Genomic DNA, 19,347 nt, shown 5'->3' with positions numbered 1-19,347 from the left:
CTGGTCGAGCTTACGAAAATTGGCGCATATTTAATGTTTTATACAAGCATACAATTTTAAAGCAATACAAGATAATCTTTTATTCAGCAATTGGACCTTAAAGTGTTTTATTATGCTTATTATTGTGCCTAGTTAATACAGGTGAGCTATTCAGGGAACGGTTTACCAGTGATTAAAGTAAGGAATTGGACAACACAAAGCATAAATTAACTGTTTAATTAATTTTAACAAGGTGGGCAGTTTAAAAAAAAAAACCTTGTAGAAAATCAGGTCCAAAGGGTATAGTACTTTTTTTCAAGTCATTGACCTTTTTTATCAGAGCCATTTCATTTTATGGTTTAAAATTTCGGTATTCTAATGGAAAGATTTGATAGTCGATGTAGCTGCTCCGGCAGCGAATTCTAGCGGCGGATGCGGAAACTACGTATGCTTCGCAAAACACAATTTTTCTTACATTTATCACGCTCGGAATTATTTGAAGGAATTCTACGTTAAATTTCGTGTCCGAGTTTACGTATTTATAAGTGTATTCGCAACACGAGAACACGTGCATTTGCTCGTTAACCGAGGTGAGATGTGACACATACCCTCACGTCACTTGGTACTGAAGGAGGCGTAGTCTTGTCCATCAGATTATCCCGACCTCATTCCCATCCCACATATGCGCCCTATCAGCGTAGGTTGGGAGTAACATTCCAGTTCGTTTTATATACATTCCAGAGCTTATTTAAAACAGAACTGCTAGGGATCACCCCATGTTGTTTGATCGGGAAGGTGTTATGGCTTTGGAAATGGCCAGTGGCTGAGGCTACCGATCCCAGCATAGTCGTCTACTCAGCCCCGTACCTCACTCAGCTGACCAGACAGTTGGCTGTGTCCTGAGCCCTAAAACCTTATCAGTAGGGGCAAGCATTTTTCGCGAATAAAGCTGAACGCCTGTTAGACTGCAACAAGGTAAAACACGCACCAGCGGTTTCTTCCTTGTGATTGGCGGCCGTCTGCGAGAGAAGTAGTTGCCTTTTTTGGCTGAGCCACTTAGGACATATTTGCTATCACAATGAATTACTGTGATTGGTGTTTTCACAATCGACATGCACCTGAAAGAAACTAACCCAATCATGAAACACAGACGATGCTACAGTGTTTTAACTTTCAGCTACTCTCGGAATCAGGGGCGCAAAACAGGGGGGGGGGAGGGTATTTTGCCCCCCCTCTGAAACCTTGAAGTGGGGGAAAACGGGAGCAAAGAAAGTGCTGTGTAAATCAATTTTTAGATAATAAAACTGCTTAAATAGCACCATTTTCCACCTTGAAATACAAATTTTCCCGGGGTACCCCCCACTTCAATAGGGGGAACGATGATTCTTTATAAAAAGGTATATTGCCCCCCCCCTTTTGGAAATTTAGTTGTTGCGCCCCTGCTCGGAATCTTTTCGCGAAATATGCATGGCCCTACTTATCAGCACTGCTGGCGCCTTCCCCGATCTCCCACATCACACTGGGATCCCTCAAAACTCCCAGTGAACCCGTGGTCCGATGGAGGCAGTCTTGTCCATCAGCATGACATGGTGGGACAGGTGTGGGTTTTTTTTGCGACCGGAGTCGAGGTCAGTAGTGAAATCGACCTTGAGGACAAAGGCCGCCGCTCTCGCCAGGGGGTGAGGTTGCGCCCACGCGCTGTCAGCGACAATGCCGTCAGTGAGTCACGACAGGTCATGACAGGCGTGGCAGAGAACCCCCTGTCCAACCATGTATCCCACATTCTACTACGGCGCAGAGTATATAAGTGAACCAGAGACGAAATAGAGGCGCGGTCTCTTTGATCTTGGCGAACTCGACAGCAGACAGTCGAAAAGTTGGCCGCCATGTTTGTGGCGTGTGCGCTGCTCGTAAACACATGTTGAATGTTACGTTTTCCTGAAGTATGGATCATTATTCAGTAAAATTTCTACTCGACACATTAATTATATTCAATTTGCCATTAAGGTTTGATGCGTGGACCATACGTAACGAATGCATTCAGTTACGATTCATGCGTAGATTGGCTAGTGGTGAAGTATTATTAGACGGTGATTTTTTGTTGTGTTAGAGCGTGTTTAATTAAGTGACGAGCCTATTTGTCCGTGTGTGACGGCGTGTTTGCATAGGCAACTTACGAAATATTTTATTTGCGTGAAATCAGAGGTTATACAGCACACAATCCATGACCATATCTGCATACAAGAAAAAATAGTGGGAAGACCTAAATCAAATTTGTTGCATTTGATCCTCCAGAAATATTTAAAAAAAAATACACAAATGACGTGCACACTAATCATTCCTTTCTTTTGGTACGTACCTAAGTGAGTAAAGCATGGAAAGTATTAGGCCTAGTTCTAGGACAGTAGGTAGTCAATCTGTTGCATTAAATTCAAATTATATAGTAAATATCAGGAATAGCTTCTCGTGCAAAAGTCTTGAAAAAAATCCCTGTTTTTACTAAAGAACTAATTTAATCTCATTTGGGTGAAAGTTCCGTAGTACGTATCCAAGTTAACCCTGTGGTCCTGATAGTACTATTCTGATGGCACGGTCTTGTACAGCTGACCCTGTGGTACACGATACTTTTTTTTTTTTTTTTTTTTTTTTAGCAGTGGGAGAGACACGTAGCGCTGAGGCGTAGCGCGAAACCTGATGTAATTTATCTTACAAATATATTTTTTTATATCAGCTTTCGCGCTGTAAAATGAGTCGGCGCTACGCTCATCCCCACTGCTAAAAAAAAAGCATCATGTACCACAGGTTCAGTTGTACAGGATCATGCCATCAGGGTCAAAGGTATATCTGGATACACCTGGATACGCAATACGGAACATGTACCCTCATTTGTTAAGTATGATAAGGTTATATTACATTGGGATAAGGTTTATTAAGTCTACAATTATGTTTGGTTATGTTTACCTCAGGTTAGGTAACCGAACTGATTACGTTTCATGTTAATGAAATCATTACTCAACACTATGTACCCACATGAAAAAAGTACATATAAATGAAAATTTTAGCCCATCACTTAGGCCCCTATGTTTTAAATCACTCCGATGGTTTTACTCGAACACTTATAGGTCTATAAGCAGCTATTTTATTTTAACATGCTAGGCCAATTTTAATCGCGGTAATTCCTATATTCGTTTACTACATAAGTTAACAAACCCACATTACACTCTAAAATATTACTGATAATTAAGATAACAAATAGAAGAAGGAAAGTAACAGCCACATTTTGCAAGTTGTGGAATCAACATTGCAGAACTTATAGGTACTAGGTTGACACGTTATTTTTACTTACAGTATTTCATCTATAGGAAATCTGATGAAGCTTCTTTTTTCAGGTTGACCACTGATGTTTGAACAGTTTGGTGCCGAGCACCAAGTGGCTCCAAAACGTTTACTAACCTCATTCATTTTCATAAAACTGATCTCTGCAGCATCCCAAAGTTTAAAACGCTATACCAACGCCAGAATTATACTTGCCACAAAAATGGCGGCTAGCCTACGATGTGTCAACACGGCGAGTTTGGGTGTGCACAGCTGATTTAGCCTCTGGTTCTTATCTCCTCTGTGACTACGGGCCCTAGAATCAGGATCAGTCGCGTGCTACATTATAACTGCGTGGTTATTTATTACTAGGGCCATGCATATTTCGCGAAAAGATTTTCAGACTAGATAAAAGTTAAAACATTGTAACATCGTCTGTGTTTCGTGATTGGACGAGTTTCTTTCAGGTACATGACGATTGTTAAAACACCAATCACAGTAATTCGTCGCGGTAGCAAATGCGTCCTGAGTGGCTCAGCTAAACAAGGCAACTACTTCTCTCGTAGACGGCCGCGAATCACAAGGAAGAAACCGCTGGTGCGCGTATACCTTGTTGCAGTCCAGTAGGGGTTCAGCTTTATTCGCGAAAAATGCCTGCCCCTATCAATGAATCATTCCTCTGAACGTTGCGCCATCACATACTGAGGACTACCCGATTTTCGAAAACTGGCTACAGCAGTGCAGAAGACATTTTAGGTGTGCTTCTATTGGTGGGCTGGAAACATTCGATGTCTCTATAATCGATTTTGACAAGGCGAGAATATGTTTGATGCGATCGTTACAAGATAGCAGCACATATAGGAACTGCCTCATCTTTTAAATTTTAATAACGACTAAAAACACATACTGGTATTTGAAAGTTAATACAAAACGATGCAGCAGTAAATAGGTTTTCACTAAAATAAAATCTTATATTTAATATGGACAGTAATAAAGAGGAACTATTGCATTAAAACATTAAAATAATAAGCATTTCAAATATTTAAAATATGGGTGTTTCGCTTTTACACGAATAAGTAAAAGCTTTAACACGTGTATTTCATATGATCAGAGATTTTGTAAATAATACTCTAATATTGTAAGTCTGATTAAATCAAACTGCATAAAGAACATGGGAAATGCCGACAATGTGTGCTGGCGCAGATTCTATCCGAGATCATCACCAATGATCTTCGTCCAGCTCTCACAACACAATGTTGCAACAGAAAAAGTGGTGAAAGATGATGATCAAACCACATAGAAAATTTTTTTTATGTACTATTATAAAAGATTCCACTGCAAACAAGTCTCCAATAAATAGGGACCGGAAAAATTCGCGGTTTCGATGGCCTTCAGGATAGACTGCACATTCCCCTGTACGCTCGGGCAAACGTTGCCTGTTCATTGGCTGCTGACTTGTGAGGCGTCTCAATTGGGAGACTTGTGATTCGATACTGCTTTGACTGAGGGTCTATAATTGGCCCACAGTCCTCCAGGTTAACAGCGAACCAATGGCAGAATTTGCTTTAAAATACAATCATTTGCATTCTAGCATATCGCGAAATGAATCCACGATTTTTTCCGGTCTCTACCAATAAATAGTTTATGTGTTTTTCTGTGCTTCTCAATCTCACTGTTCAAATCACCTCTATCGTTTTTAACTACTGGTAAGTCTATGATAAGCCATTAAATAATTCATTCTGTTAAATTAATTTTAATGAACGCACATGTTTCCATCAGCGTGTTTCGGAATACACACACATATATACATATATTTATTTATATGCCTATATGGTTTGGATGGGTCAAGACTTTACTTTACCATAAAATAGTATCTTCAAAGCAAGCATAACAAATGCAAAGTGAATATTTCACTATAAAAAGAAAAATAGACTATAGTTATTAAATAAAAGGCAAAGTTTACAAAACGCAGTAACTCCCTACAAAGTTTTAAAGTCATCCACTAAATGCATATACGTACACGAACACGTATGGTTGATTCTATAGCTCATTTCATAAACTACTCGACACATGAATTTATATTTAATGCTATAGAGTAAAACTTTAATAGAAAATTAAGTCATCAGTCTGAAAACGAAATTTACATATGTTTGTGATAATCCTTGTATCTTTAACTTTATTAACCTGTCTTTGCTTATCTCTACAGTCTAAAAAATTTTGACGTCCCATTAATGTTTTTACGAAACCGTGTACTCTACTACATACATTGCATACATTACATACATTGCCGCATAATGTTAAAAACAATTTTCAAATAACAAATTAAAACTTTGATGGTTTTTTATAAATTTTTTTAACTTTGACAAAAATTAAGTATTAAATACATGTACTTTCTAGACATAAATAGAGCCACAATTATATTTGATTCATGTCAAAAAAATTTTAGAATGCTCATTGTCATTGCATTTTTCGGCGTGTCACGCGTGAACTGGTAAACACTTCTTGATCTTGTTTACAACTGGCTGAAGGTCAATGGCGTTACAATAGCACTGTGGTCCAATAAGCAACGTGGAGTTTAAGCAGCCTATATGTGCTTCAACCATACTTTGATAACCAGTGAATTTGCAAAATAATCATGGCTCTAGTCATACGTAAATGCACAGAAAAACAATAATTTATCTACTTTTACAAAATATCCCTTTTGGAATCAGTTGTCAAGTTGTATTACTACAAGAAAAAAATTGTAACTTTGTACATTACATGCGTATGGTTATTTTGGCAAATATGAGAAACTTTTTTTTCGAGATAAATACTGAGTATTTTATTTTTACAAAAATTGGCGCAATATTTTATATTTTAATTGATTTTTCAGTCATTAAAGAAAATCGAATATTGACGTAATTGACTTTATTTTGTTTATAATTCTTATTATTTGTGCAGTTATTACTGGAGAGCTATCAAGGGGACTGTAAATATTGGATATACAAATACGGGTAGGAATCCGAACACAGTATTACTAGAGACCGGAAAAATTCGCGGTTTCGATGGCCTTCAGGATAGGCTGCACATTCCCCTGTACACTCGGGCAAATAACGCATTTTCATAGCCGCCGACTTGTGAGTCGTCTCGGCTGGTTCGTCTGTGATTCGATCCTTCTTTGGTTGAAGGTTTATAATTGGTTAAGATGCGTCCAGATGAACAGTAAGCCAATAGAAAATTATCTAAGAATTCTACCCTATCGCCGAATGAATCCGCGAATTTTTCCAGGTCTCGAAGTATAACTACGAACACTATTTGATTGCGAAACAGTTGTTTACGTGTGAATGTACAAGATTTCTGAAATGTTCTGTTCCATTTACAAAACAAATTCCCGGCGTGGGTTGAAGGATCCCGGCAGGATCATGGTCACGAAAAGAAGGGGGGGGGGGGGGAACTGTGAGGAATTGGAAGCAGGAGAAGAGATAAAAATATTGATCTTGCAACAGCGCACAATTCTTGCAGCGATTCCCTGAAACCGAGCAAGCGCTCCGCCCAAGCCCGCGGCATATTTACCCAGAGTTACGGGGTGTACTTTGCGAAACAAATATTAGTACGAAAACACAGCTGATAAGATAGCGTCGTCACGAGTTTGGGAATTAATTTATGGGTGAAGGGTGGAGGGTTTTTATTATGTTTGCAGTCTTCCGTCACTGAAGGATTTCAACGCAAAAAAAACAAACATGTTTGACTGTTATTATAAAAGACGACTAAAGAGCGGTGACATTTTTATTTAGTATCTTGAAAGTAAAAAAAAATTGTAAATATGTGATGTACAAAAAAAAACTACACGGAAAAATTTTACGTACGTTTACAAAAGATTCCTTTCGAAACCAGTTGCCAAGAAATAGTTTGTAATACTACAAGGAAAATATTGTAACTTTGTTAAACACATGACAATGGTTATTTTTGCATATATGAAATACTTTTATGAATTACTACTGAGTATTTCTTACGAAAATCGGCAAATAATTTTATATTATAAATTGATGTTTCATTCAAGTATTATTTTTGAAACCATGTAAGAGATATTCGAATATTTAATAATTTGACTTTTTTTGGTGCTACTGGAAAGATATTCAGGGACCGGTTTACAAATAATTTTAATTATTGGATGTACTGGGACAACACAAAGGATAAATGCCCGGGCAAGAATTTGAACCCGGTTTTACTGAAACATATAATTTGTCGCGTGAAACAGTTGTTTTCATGTAAATGTACAAATTTACTAATATCTGTTAATTTTCACGAATATTTATGTTCCATTTATAAAAATATACAGTATATAAAATCAGCTCGAGTGCGCATTACTTTGTCTATATAAATAAATACATAAAGAATGAGTCAGAATTCGACCTCTGATAAACTTCATCACGAAAAAATAAGTTCAAGATATATGTTTAAATGTCTTTCCTAGGCTGGTATGAGTTCTTAAATTTGGAGCAGTACAACTTATTTCTTATTGCAAATAACAGAGAATGTATTTATGATGGTACACTGAGCGTCCGTAAAATATAAAATTTAACAAATCGTTTCAACCACCACGATATTTGTTAGTGTCGTAAACGATTTCTTTAAAATATATAGAGGATAACACATTCATAAATTAAGATATTTTCAAAGACTATAAACTAATGTGTATTGTCAGTATAATTCAGTTGTACTCATTACTAAAAATAAAAAAAAATACTTAAATATAGTGACTTCACAGGGGAAACGTTTTGTAGAAGCAACTCACTTTTATATTCTGAAATCCCGTTAATTTATATAGAACCTATGTTTTAAGAAACCTTAATTAGAAACATTTAAAAAATTTTTACTATGGCCTCTAAAATTTGCATTTCTGCTGTTATTTAAATTGAATGTATAATATATCCATAGGAATTTTTTTGTCAGTTTGGTAAGAGTTTATTAATTGGTTTTAAGAACATTAAAGGCCAAAATATATTTTATTCCTGGAATTAATTTACTAGGTACATGAAATCTATAATATAGAGTAAGTTATGAATTTTCTGTTTTCATGTGGCTTTTGTTAAACGCTGCATCTTTAGAATATCATTAACAAATCAACAAAAGTCTAGTTTAAAAAAAAGCTTTGAAAAAGTCTATTTACGAGTAATTTGAGAAAACCTGATTTGTATCGATTTTTTTAATGGTATCTTAAAAATAAAGATAAATAGGCCTACGTCAAAAGCTACATTAAAACGATTAATTCTAAACTGTGTGCTGCACGCTTCCAAGTTCTTTGGAAAATACGAGGGTTGTCTGAAACGTTTCCGACCTCAACATGAAGATGGCAGCACTCGTCAACTAAAATTGGGGAATGTGTTTGCTCATGTTTTGGAATATACTCTCTGGAATTTTAGACATTTTGGACGTGTATTTGTTTTTTAACCATCGTTTTCGTGAGTCGATGCGCATATTTTTGTGTAAATGAAAAAAATGCGTATCGAACAAGGGCGTAGGAACCGGTGGGGGGGGGGGGGGGGGGGGGACAGGGAGGGGACTGTCCCCCCCAACTTTCTAGACCGTGATATTTTTATTTTATAATATTATTCCGCATTACTGTTATGCTATTTGAATAAATCAATAATCTAAGCAATTTTAAGCGAATCGGGTACCATGTATCAAAGGTTCATGTGCAAGGAATATGTCCAGCATCGAAATTATAACATTCAAAAACAAATAGTAAAAGACTTTACTTTAAACTGTCAAAACGTACCGATGTTATTTGAAATATAGTATACCTGCAGGACTACGCCCCTTCCACTTTGCAACCAGACCTAATGTCTGCTGTCATTAGGCAGCTTAGCTCCCTCCCTCCTCGTGTATCATACACATATACATATCGTCTGTGAGTGTACTTGCACATTCCTTGAATAACCTTAAGTATTTCACTATTTTGTTGTCGTGTTGGGTGATAGGAGTAGTGGTGTAGAAACATGTGTTGAGCAGTAGACCAGAGAGTTGTAGATGTAGAGTCAAACTACTTACGTGTGCATTAGCATTTCATTTTATCGACAGTGAAAAGACAAAAAACTGTTTTAGCATATTTTTCAATAGCCAAAAGACAGTGTGAAGATGCTCATGCTGAAACTTCATCGAACGGATGATGCTCATCATGATGGTCGATTCTGCTGTTAGTGGGCTGCATTCCAGATTCAACCAAGAAGGCATAAAGAAAATGCAGAAGCTGGAAGACTGTTTGCTCAAGGGAGAAATTTGTGACGAGCTAGCAAGTTAACCAGAAGTGAATTATCAGTTACTGAAGACTGAAGCTGGACTATTTTTGAAGAAGCATAAGCCAAAATCTGATAAGGATGTATCAAAAATACTATTGAACTCTGTGCTAGAAGTTAGGCAGCTGTTTTCAAATATAGAAGTGGTTTTGAGATTGCTGCTTGTTGTACCCAGCTCTTCTTGTTCAGCTGAAAGAAGTTTCAGCTCTCTACGAAGGCTTAAAACTTATCTTAGGTGGGTATGTTTGATTTTTCGTGAAACCTTAAAAAATTATTTGGTTTTAATAAATATTGTTTTTGTACTTTCATGTGTCAGAAAGTAATTACCATTAAATTTAATTTTTCAGATCAACTATGACACAGGCAAGACTTAACCATGTAGCTGTACTACATGCTCATCAACACGAGCTGGACGTACTTGATTTAAACGTAATCGCGTCTCAATTTATAAATAAGAATGAGAGACGGGGACATGTGTTTGGCGAACGATAACGAGCTACAGGCAGTCGGGCACTAGTACAGCAGATAGACTTTAATACAAAAAAAATGTGCAGTGTTATTTAAGGTATCGAATAGTGATGTGTGGTGGAGATTTTAAATGTGTAGGGCTAATGAGTCAAAGTAGTCGTGACATAAGATGTAGCCTATTATGTGGACAAAAAGGCAAAGTTTTTGAATTATAAACATTTGTTTTAATGTTTCCAAGTGTACATGTTTTTTTTTTTAAATTTAGATTGAAAACATCGTAAGTGAATTAGTTGTAGAAAATAATTTATAAATATCATTATGATTGTAAGATAATACTATTTAATTCCATTCGAGTAAAAAAAAAAAGAGAACTTGTGCCCTCCCTGCCTTCTGCCCAACTTTATTTGTAAATTCTTCACTCATAAAATTTTATCTTAAGGAAACAATAATAATTTTAACATTGGTGTATCCAATGGTTAGATACAAAAACTGCTTAAAAAGCGCTATTTTGCACTTTTAAAATCAAAATTTTCCTGTGGAGGACCCCCGGTCCACCCCGTCTTAATGGGAGAGAAATGGGTTTACATGACATCAAAATCATTACTTGTCCCCCCCAACTTTATGAGCACAGCTACGCCAATGGTATCGAAGTGTCATTAATTATTTATATTTGAAAGACAATACGCCTACGCTAATTGAAGACGTGTTGGACGGTGTGCACCGTGACTCTGCGCCATCATTTACCGCAGGGATATTTCGGGCAGCTCAATGCAAACATGGCCACACCAGCTCGGGTAACGATGAATGTCTGCGACACCAAAAACCGCGAAGGGAGAATCAGCTCCAAAAAATGCAAAGACTGTTCCTTTGGCCGGGAAGAAACAGGGATACTGTTTTCTAGGATTGTCATGGAATTGTCTTTATAAATTAAAAAATAGAATAACATAACTACGAATCATTAATTGACAAGCCGAAGGAAATTGTTTTTCACCAAAACAATGCACCAGCTCACACCTCAGCAATTGCCATGGCGAAAATCTACGTAATACGGTTTGAACTGCTTGGCCACCCTCCTTACTCACCAGATATGAACCCAATTGACATTTTTTTTTGTTCCTTAGGCTAAAAGTAGCGCTTAGAGGACAGCGATTTTTGTCGAATGAGTAGAGACCGGAAAAATTCGCGGATTCATTTCGTGATCTCTGTGGGCCAGTGAGAGACCATCGGCCAAAGAATCATCGAATCACAAGCTACCCAGTCGAGACGCCTCACAAATTAGCACCCAATGAACACGAGTGTTTGCTTGAGAAATGCAGAGGATAATGGAGGCTATCCTAATAATTGAATCCACGAATTTTTCAGGTCTCTACAAATGAGGAGACTATCACGTTCGTAAACAACTATTTTGCAGAGACTAACGCCTACGAGTATATTTCAAAGCAAGCGCAAGCACATTCCCCAAACGTCGTTGACGAGTGCTGCCATCTTCATATTGAGGTCGGATACTTCTCAGACATCCCTCGTACATTGGCCTTCATGCTAGTATATAAACGTAAGTCCTGCTACCATTTATATTTCTCGAAACAACGATATAAACACAGATTTATTTGATAACCATAAAAATAAAACATACTTTGCGTGGAACATTTTTTTTTTTAAATATTGTCCAGAAAATGAAATAAACTGGTCAGGGGGTCACCTAGTCAGGGGTGTATTAGTGTTGGTGATTCGGGTGTTCGCTGGTGCTTCTAGCGCGGTATCGCCTCTAAGTGCTAGGCTGTGGACAATAACGCAGTCTCCCATCGTTAGAGACCTGCATAATTAGCGGATTCATACGGTGATAGGTTAGAATTCAAACACATATACCTCGTAGATAATTTTGCTATTGACTTACAGTTCATCTGGACGAATCTCAACCAGTTATAAACCCTCAACCAAAGAAGGATCGAATCACAGACAAACCAGCTGAGACGACTCACAAGTCGGCAGCCAATGAACTTGCGTTATTTTCCCAAGTGTACAGGGGTATGTGCAGTTCATCCTGAAGGTCATCGAAACCGCGAATTTTGCAGGTCTCTAATTAATAGGGACCGGAAAAATTCGCGGGTTCAATAACCTGCAGGATGAACTCCATAGTTCTACGTACACTCGGTCAAATGTGACCCACTCATTGGCTGCTGTCTTGTGAGACGTCCCAACGTAGCAGTCTGTGATTTGATAGAGCTTTGGTTGGGTGTTTCACACTAACCCAGAGTCATCTAGGTGAGTTGTAAGCCAATACAAGAGGCTGCATTGAGATATAACATTTGTATTTTAGCCTATCGCGAAATGAACTCGCGAAATTTTCCGGTCTCTATTCATTATTAATCGAACCTTATTAAGCGCAGAAAAAATAATAATGTTTACTTGAACTTGCAAGTTATAATGTTTAATAGTGAAAAGAGTCTCAAAATCTTAAAAAATACTAACGATTTAATGCTAATTTTTTAAAGTGAAATCTTCTTTAACCTCGTCGAGCGATTTTTGGTAGAGGCAAAACTTTTGGGTTGGCATCACCGACATGTTAGTGACGTGTTGCGCCAGACTGGCGAATCTCAGCGGCCTGTGTACATTAACACATCCTTACTAATATTATAAATGCGAAAGTAACTCTGTCTGTCTGTCTGTCTGTTTGTTACCTTTTCCCAGCTGAACGGCTGAACGGATCGTAATGAAATATGGCAAGGAGATATATTATATCCTGGGGATGGACATAGGCTATCTTTTGTCTAAAAAAAAAAATTAAACGGGTTAAAAAAATATATCTTAATTTAATGTAATGTGTGTCATAGATATACAAACTGTTAGTGTCATTCCTATATGTCTGCCGAGCAATATCTTTCAAGCCATTACGTTACGTTTTGCTATTGTAAGGAACTAAGTAGTGTAAGAAAAAATAAAGATCTTGACAGTTTGTAGTGTCGCCATATTTGTTTCAATTTTCAATGCCGTTTTTGTATATTACAATTTAAATTGCAGAAAATAATCATGTTTTATAAACACATAAATAGTGAGTGTGTGTCATTTCTCTATGTCCACGAGGTCTCACCGCGTCAATTTTCTCCTTGGGGCGAACCCGTCCGCTTACTTAAATAAACAGCTTTTATCGTTGCATGATTTCATGATTTATTTCATGAAAATCTGCTCTCATAAAAAAGTTAGTTTTACAGACATTCAATAGGTGTCTCGCTCACTCTGAAGATCAATCTATTAATCGTTACAAATTTATTTCCTTTATTTTTTTTAGTATGATTTGATACAACATGATATCACTAAAAATCAATTTCTACCCCTTCCTATTTTCATTTCCACATTACGAAGTTTCACTTCTTCCACGCGGAGGGACTCCACGCAATATTTTTGCATGCAATTAAAAACTATTTTTTAATGATGCCAAAGAAGTATAACTTCTCATGCGCGTATCTAAGTATACGCACCCATTTTTTAGATTTAGTTTCTTCTATATATTTTTTTTCTCCCTACCTAGGGCACTCATAATTCTTTTAAATTTCACGTGTATGTTTTCAATGTCATTCGAGTTGTACAATATTTTTTTTTGTCAAATTGGTCATTATTTATAGTACTTTGTTTCATTTTTTAACACACGTATTTTAGGTATTATGACAAATAAAAAAAATTAGTTTCACTAACATTCTTAGGTTTTTATTGTGTGGATAGTTTCAAGTTTAATATTATGTAGGTACATAAATTCTTAAACTTATAAATTTCTTCGAAATTTATTCATAGGTTGGTAGGGCCTACTAATATTTTCTATTTGTCAATATTGTAATTTTTTTACAGTACCTACTTATTTGCAAGGAGTTTGGTTTAGTGTTTATAATTTATCTGCTGAGCGTCAAGAGTCTTAGGGCTGCTGAGACCGAAGACCAGAAATATTTATCATTTATGTAATATATGGTTGAAAATTTGTAATTTTACTATTTCAGGAAAGTTGATTTTTTTATTAATTAGAATAGTTACGTGTAATTGCCATCTTCCTTTATTTCATAATAAACATTATGTTTGGTTGAGTGTGTGATAATTTTATTTATGTATGTTTTAATTTCATTTAATTTCTTATATATATATTCTTACCTACCTACTTCTATTAAATTGCAGGCGGATGTTAACATTGTTATTCCAGTTGTATAAATTTTTTTTGTCAAATTAGTTGTTATTTATACTTTTTGTTTCATTTTGGACTATGTTTTTTTTTTTTTTTTTTACTCAATTCAAAGATTTGTGGTGTGTACAGGGAGTGATATCTCTATTGATTTCTATACTCCTTTATATAAGCAGTTTTACATATAAACAAATCCTACAAATGTTTTAAACATTATGACAAATAAAAAATAGTTTCACAAACATCCTTAGATTTTTTTTTGGTGTTTATATTTTGAAGTATATTATTATGTATGTACGTAAATTCTTAAACATACAGTTATTTATTAATTTATTTAGATAATTATTCATAGGTAGGTAATAAGCTTTCTCTTTGTCAATATTGTTATTATGGTAGATAGGAGTACAGTAAATGCCTACATTCTTATATTACTTTATATCTCTTTCGATTTGGAGTGTTTCCGAGCCATTTAGGGTCCCCAGCATAACCCCCCCCCCCCCCCCATAGGTGGTTAAAGCCCCAAAATTTCGAAAGTTTAAAAATTTTTAAAAATATATCTCTTTCGATTTTAAGTGTTTTCGAGCCATTCAGGGTCCTCGAACCCCCCGCCCCCCTCTGGGAACAAAGCCCCAAAATTTCGACAATTTCAGGAACTTCAAATATCTATTCTTTCGAGATGGAGTGTTCCAAACCATTCGAGGTCCTGAACATCCAACCCCCCCCCCCCCCCCCCCATGGCCCCCCACCACCTCAAATTGAAAGCCCCAAAATTTCGAAATACAATAATATATAATTGGATGTTGGCATGTATGACGTCGATAAACTCTTACACCGTTTGACCGATCGCCATGAAAGTTGGCACATCGAAGTGTTTTTATCATGGAGAAGGTTTTTATGCTAACCATTTTTTTGTAACTCGCCGCTAGATGGCGCTGTAGCGCATCAACTTCTAAACCTTTCAACCGATCGCCATGGGTAAACAGATAACCATAGGTCACAAATACACAAACAGTAATTGTGTGTCATTTCTTAATGTCCACCACTATCCATTTTGCTGTAACTCGCGGACAATATATCACCCGGTGTTCAGCCCGGGCAAAGCCGGGTACTGCAGCTAGTTTCATATAATCGACTGTGTCATGTGCGTGTTGAACTCTTTTTTGGATGGGTATAATCTTGTGAGTTCGCATCACCGACATGCTGTAGTTGCAGTAAGTTAAGTTAATTTGACCACGTGAATACATGACCTAGGTCTGACATCACTGCTAAGTCATAGCTAGGTAATGAATTTTTACGTATTTTTTGCATACCACTGACATCTGTTTTGACTAAAAAATGATGTAAGATAAAATGATATCATGCTGACATCGTACTGATATAATACCAAAATCATTTTCTTACGTACATTTGACGTAGAAATGATGTGATATTACACATTTAAAAACAAATTTTTAAGTTTTCACTTATGTTGACAGTCCCCATGACGGGCTATTTTTATTTTTAATTTATCTGGGTTGGACCCTGGACACCTCTTGAACGTGATGGTCTTCCTAGAGACCGGAAAATTAGCGGGTTCGATGTCCTCCAATATAGACTCCAATATCCTCTACACACTCGGGCAAATGCCAACTGTTCATTGGCTGCTGACTTGTGAGTCGTCTCGACTGGGTGGCCTGTGATTCGACACTTCTATTGAGTGAGGGTCTCTAATTGGCCCTCAGTCCTCCAGATTAACAGTGAACCAATGGCAGAAGCAGCACTAAGGTCTAATTATTTGAGTTTTAGCATAACACGAAATGAACCCGCGAATTTTTCAGGTCTCAAGGTATTTCATACCCCAGGACCCTGGTGCGCTTTGACACCCCAGTTACAAATCTGAATTCAGGTCACTGGCTTAGATATGTGCGAGCAGTTGTTGCAAACCTTGGATGTCTGTTCCGCCAGGAGTTGAGGAAGGCGACACCTAGCACACACACGTACACACACACACACACACACGTCAAGACTCGCCTGCCTCCCGCTGCGACCTGTCTGGGCGAATGTTCAAGGTCAGGATGTAGGGGAGCTGTCGGAGAACGAGTTCATGCGGGTGGTAGTCACAAAACCTAGAGACCGGAAAAATTCGCGGTTTCATTTCGCGATAGGCTGGAATCCAAATGTGTTTAACCTTTTGCATTTTCAGTGATTGGACCACAGGTGGTCTGAAGGAATCAGAGCCATTGAATAATCCTGAATGAAAGAAGTATTGAATCAAAAGCATTCTAATTAATAGTTGTCACGAGTCAGTAGCCAATGAACAGATATAATTTGTCCGAGTGCATAGAGGATCTTGGAGTCTATCCTGTAGGTCATTGAATTCGCGAATTTTTCCGGTCTCTAACTATACCGCGTCTCATCCTCGGTTCGCAGCGTAGAACGCAAAACGCGCAGTGTTCATGATATCACCGCAGTTATGTAGATACGCCCCTCTGTGACCGTGAGAATACGATGCCTAGGGCCATGCATGTTTCGCGAAATGATTCCGAGACTAGCTGAACGTTAAAACATTGTAGTATCGTCTGTAGTTAATGATTGGGCGAGTTTCTTTCAGGTACACGACGATTGTTAAAACACCAATCACAGTAATTCGTTGCGGAAGCAAATGCGTCCTGAGTGTCTCAGCCAAACAAGGCAACTACTTCTCTCGGCAGACGGCCGCCAATCACAAGGAAGAAACCGCTGGTGCGCGTATACCTTGTTGCAGTCTAGTAGGCGTTCAGCTTGATTCGCGAAAAATGCCTGCCCCTATACGAGGCCTAACTAGGAGAGAAGTAAGCGAATAAGGAAGTGTTGGCTAGCAAGAACAAAAACATTCCTGCTATGATTAAACCCTATTGGGGGGGGGGGGGGGGGTGATCGTCGACATTGGTAGAGCACACATAGGGATTTGAATTCTAGCCTGACACTGGACGAAAAACACGAAATTTCCGTGGTCTCTAGAAATGGATAATCAATCTCTCTTCCCAATATACAGAAGAAAAAAATAATGCTATACTTTTACAAAACCAGTTGCCAAGACATAGTTTGTAGTAACTTCAAGATTGATTTTGTGACTTTGTACAATACACGGCAATGGTTATATTTGTATATATGAAATACTTTTTTTACGATAATACAGAGAATTTATTTCATAAATCGGTGCATTGTTTTTTTTTGTTTGAATCAAACATAATTTTTTGTAATATATGCAACAAAATAACTTTAATTGGTTTTACCATGCTCATCAATATGCGCACATAATACTGAAAAGCTATTCAAGAAACTGTTTACAAATAACTTGAACTACTGGAGGTACTGGGACAACACAAAGCATGATTTCCCGAGCAAGAATCCAAATCCAGTATTACTGCGAACACTATTTTGTTATGATAGTTATTTTCATCTATATGTAAAACTTTACAAATATATGTAATTTTGCATGAATATTTCTGTTCCGTGTACAAAAAAAAGTACAGTGTACACTATTTCTGCCTCTAGGCGCTGTTTTTGTTTCGGTGTGCGTTGTAGCCAATTGTAGGCCTTAGAGCAGAAAAGCTTTTGAAGCAACTTTCTAACGTTTTAAAAAATAAACATAAAATATTATAAATTATTTTATACTCTAAAAATATATATATATTTTTAAATTTGGAAAATAAGTGCATCTTCTCATTGTAGTATTTGTCAAAATAATAATATAATTTGAACTTTTAAGGATACATAAATGAAAATTTATATCTTAGTTTCAAATGGCTTTCTCAACAAATTTTTTGGTTTTTGCAATTTAATACAAATATTTTGTCTCTGTTAGAGCATAGAACATGATTTAATGGGATGCTTGAAATTTTTTAGAGAAGAGTCTGCTACAAATCGTTTCTAATGTGAAATAACCGGCGTTTAGTATCGAATAAGATTTCAGAATGACTACCATTCTGATGATACTGTCAATATACACTGTTTTGTACACCTCATATAAATATTTCAATTTTTTTATGATCTACGATGGCGTAAAAAATTGAATTTTTTTAATGAATATAAAACAAATGATTAATCGATGTAGTCGAGCAGTATCTATCTGGCCACAGTGCGCGCCATTTACTCTGTACTGCAAACTAAAAGTGGAACGCTCGATAGACTGAAAGTCATTTGACCGAAATGGCGTTGAAACGGCTTTTCAGGCAAATGAATTGAGTCTACTGTTGAGGTACCGTCCGCGCCAAGTGTGTCCAGTTAGCAATCACTAGAGACCGGAAATATTCGCGGTTTCATTTCGCGATTGGCTAGAATCAAAATGTGTTTAACGTTTTGCTGCTTAAGTGATTGGACCACAGACTGTCTGAAGGACTTTGAGCCAATGAATAATCCTCAGTGAAAGAAGTATCGAATCAAAGGCATTTTAGTTAATAGTTGTCACGAGTCAGTAGCCAATGAACAGATGTAATTTGTTTGAGTGCATAGAAGATATTGGAGTCTATCCTGTAGGTCTTTGAATTCGTGAATTTTTCCTGGCCCTAGAGATATTACGCATTAAAATTATAAATAAATATAATTATATATAAGGACATGTGTCGTTACTGGTTTTCACTGTACGTCACAGAGAAACCACAAGAATGGACAAGAAAGATGAATACACTAACTCACAAAAAAAAGCCAAAATCAGTCAATTTAAAATGATAAATGAACAGACAGCACAGGGAATTTCGTGACATAAATTAGTCGGAAAAAATATATCGCGGCACAGGTGAACACAGAGAGCTGACAACGACGAGCCAGTTGTAACAGGAACAGAAAAAGACAAACAAACAACAATCTTTGAAAACAAAACGACAAACAGGCGAACCAAACGAAGATACCAAACATGTATAATGGATAGCACAACGACGATCACACAGTGGAACGCAGTAGACTTCGAAGACACAACAGTTGCGAGTTTCGGGAACTGACATATGTTCCCTTCATTTTGCAATGGTGTATGTCCAGATATATAAATATATATACATATATCAAAATCAATCTTGCCCCTTGCAAGAATCATTCAGAAATATTTATCTCAAATTGGTCAAAATTTAGTACTGAATTTGTGCTAATTCTTACCGTAAAAAAATTGTGTTGCATTAATTAAGAGATAACAGT

Source organism: Bacillus rossius, chromosome 17 (genome assembly GCF_032445375.1).
Source record: "Bacillus rossius redtenbacheri isolate Brsri chromosome 17, Brsri_v3, whole genome shotgun sequence".
Lineage (NCBI taxonomy): Eukaryota > Metazoa > Arthropoda > Insecta > Phasmatodea > Bacillidae > Bacillus > Bacillus rossius.
The sequence above is the reverse complement of the archived record's forward strand: the minus strand, read 5'-3'. Positions refer to the sequence as shown.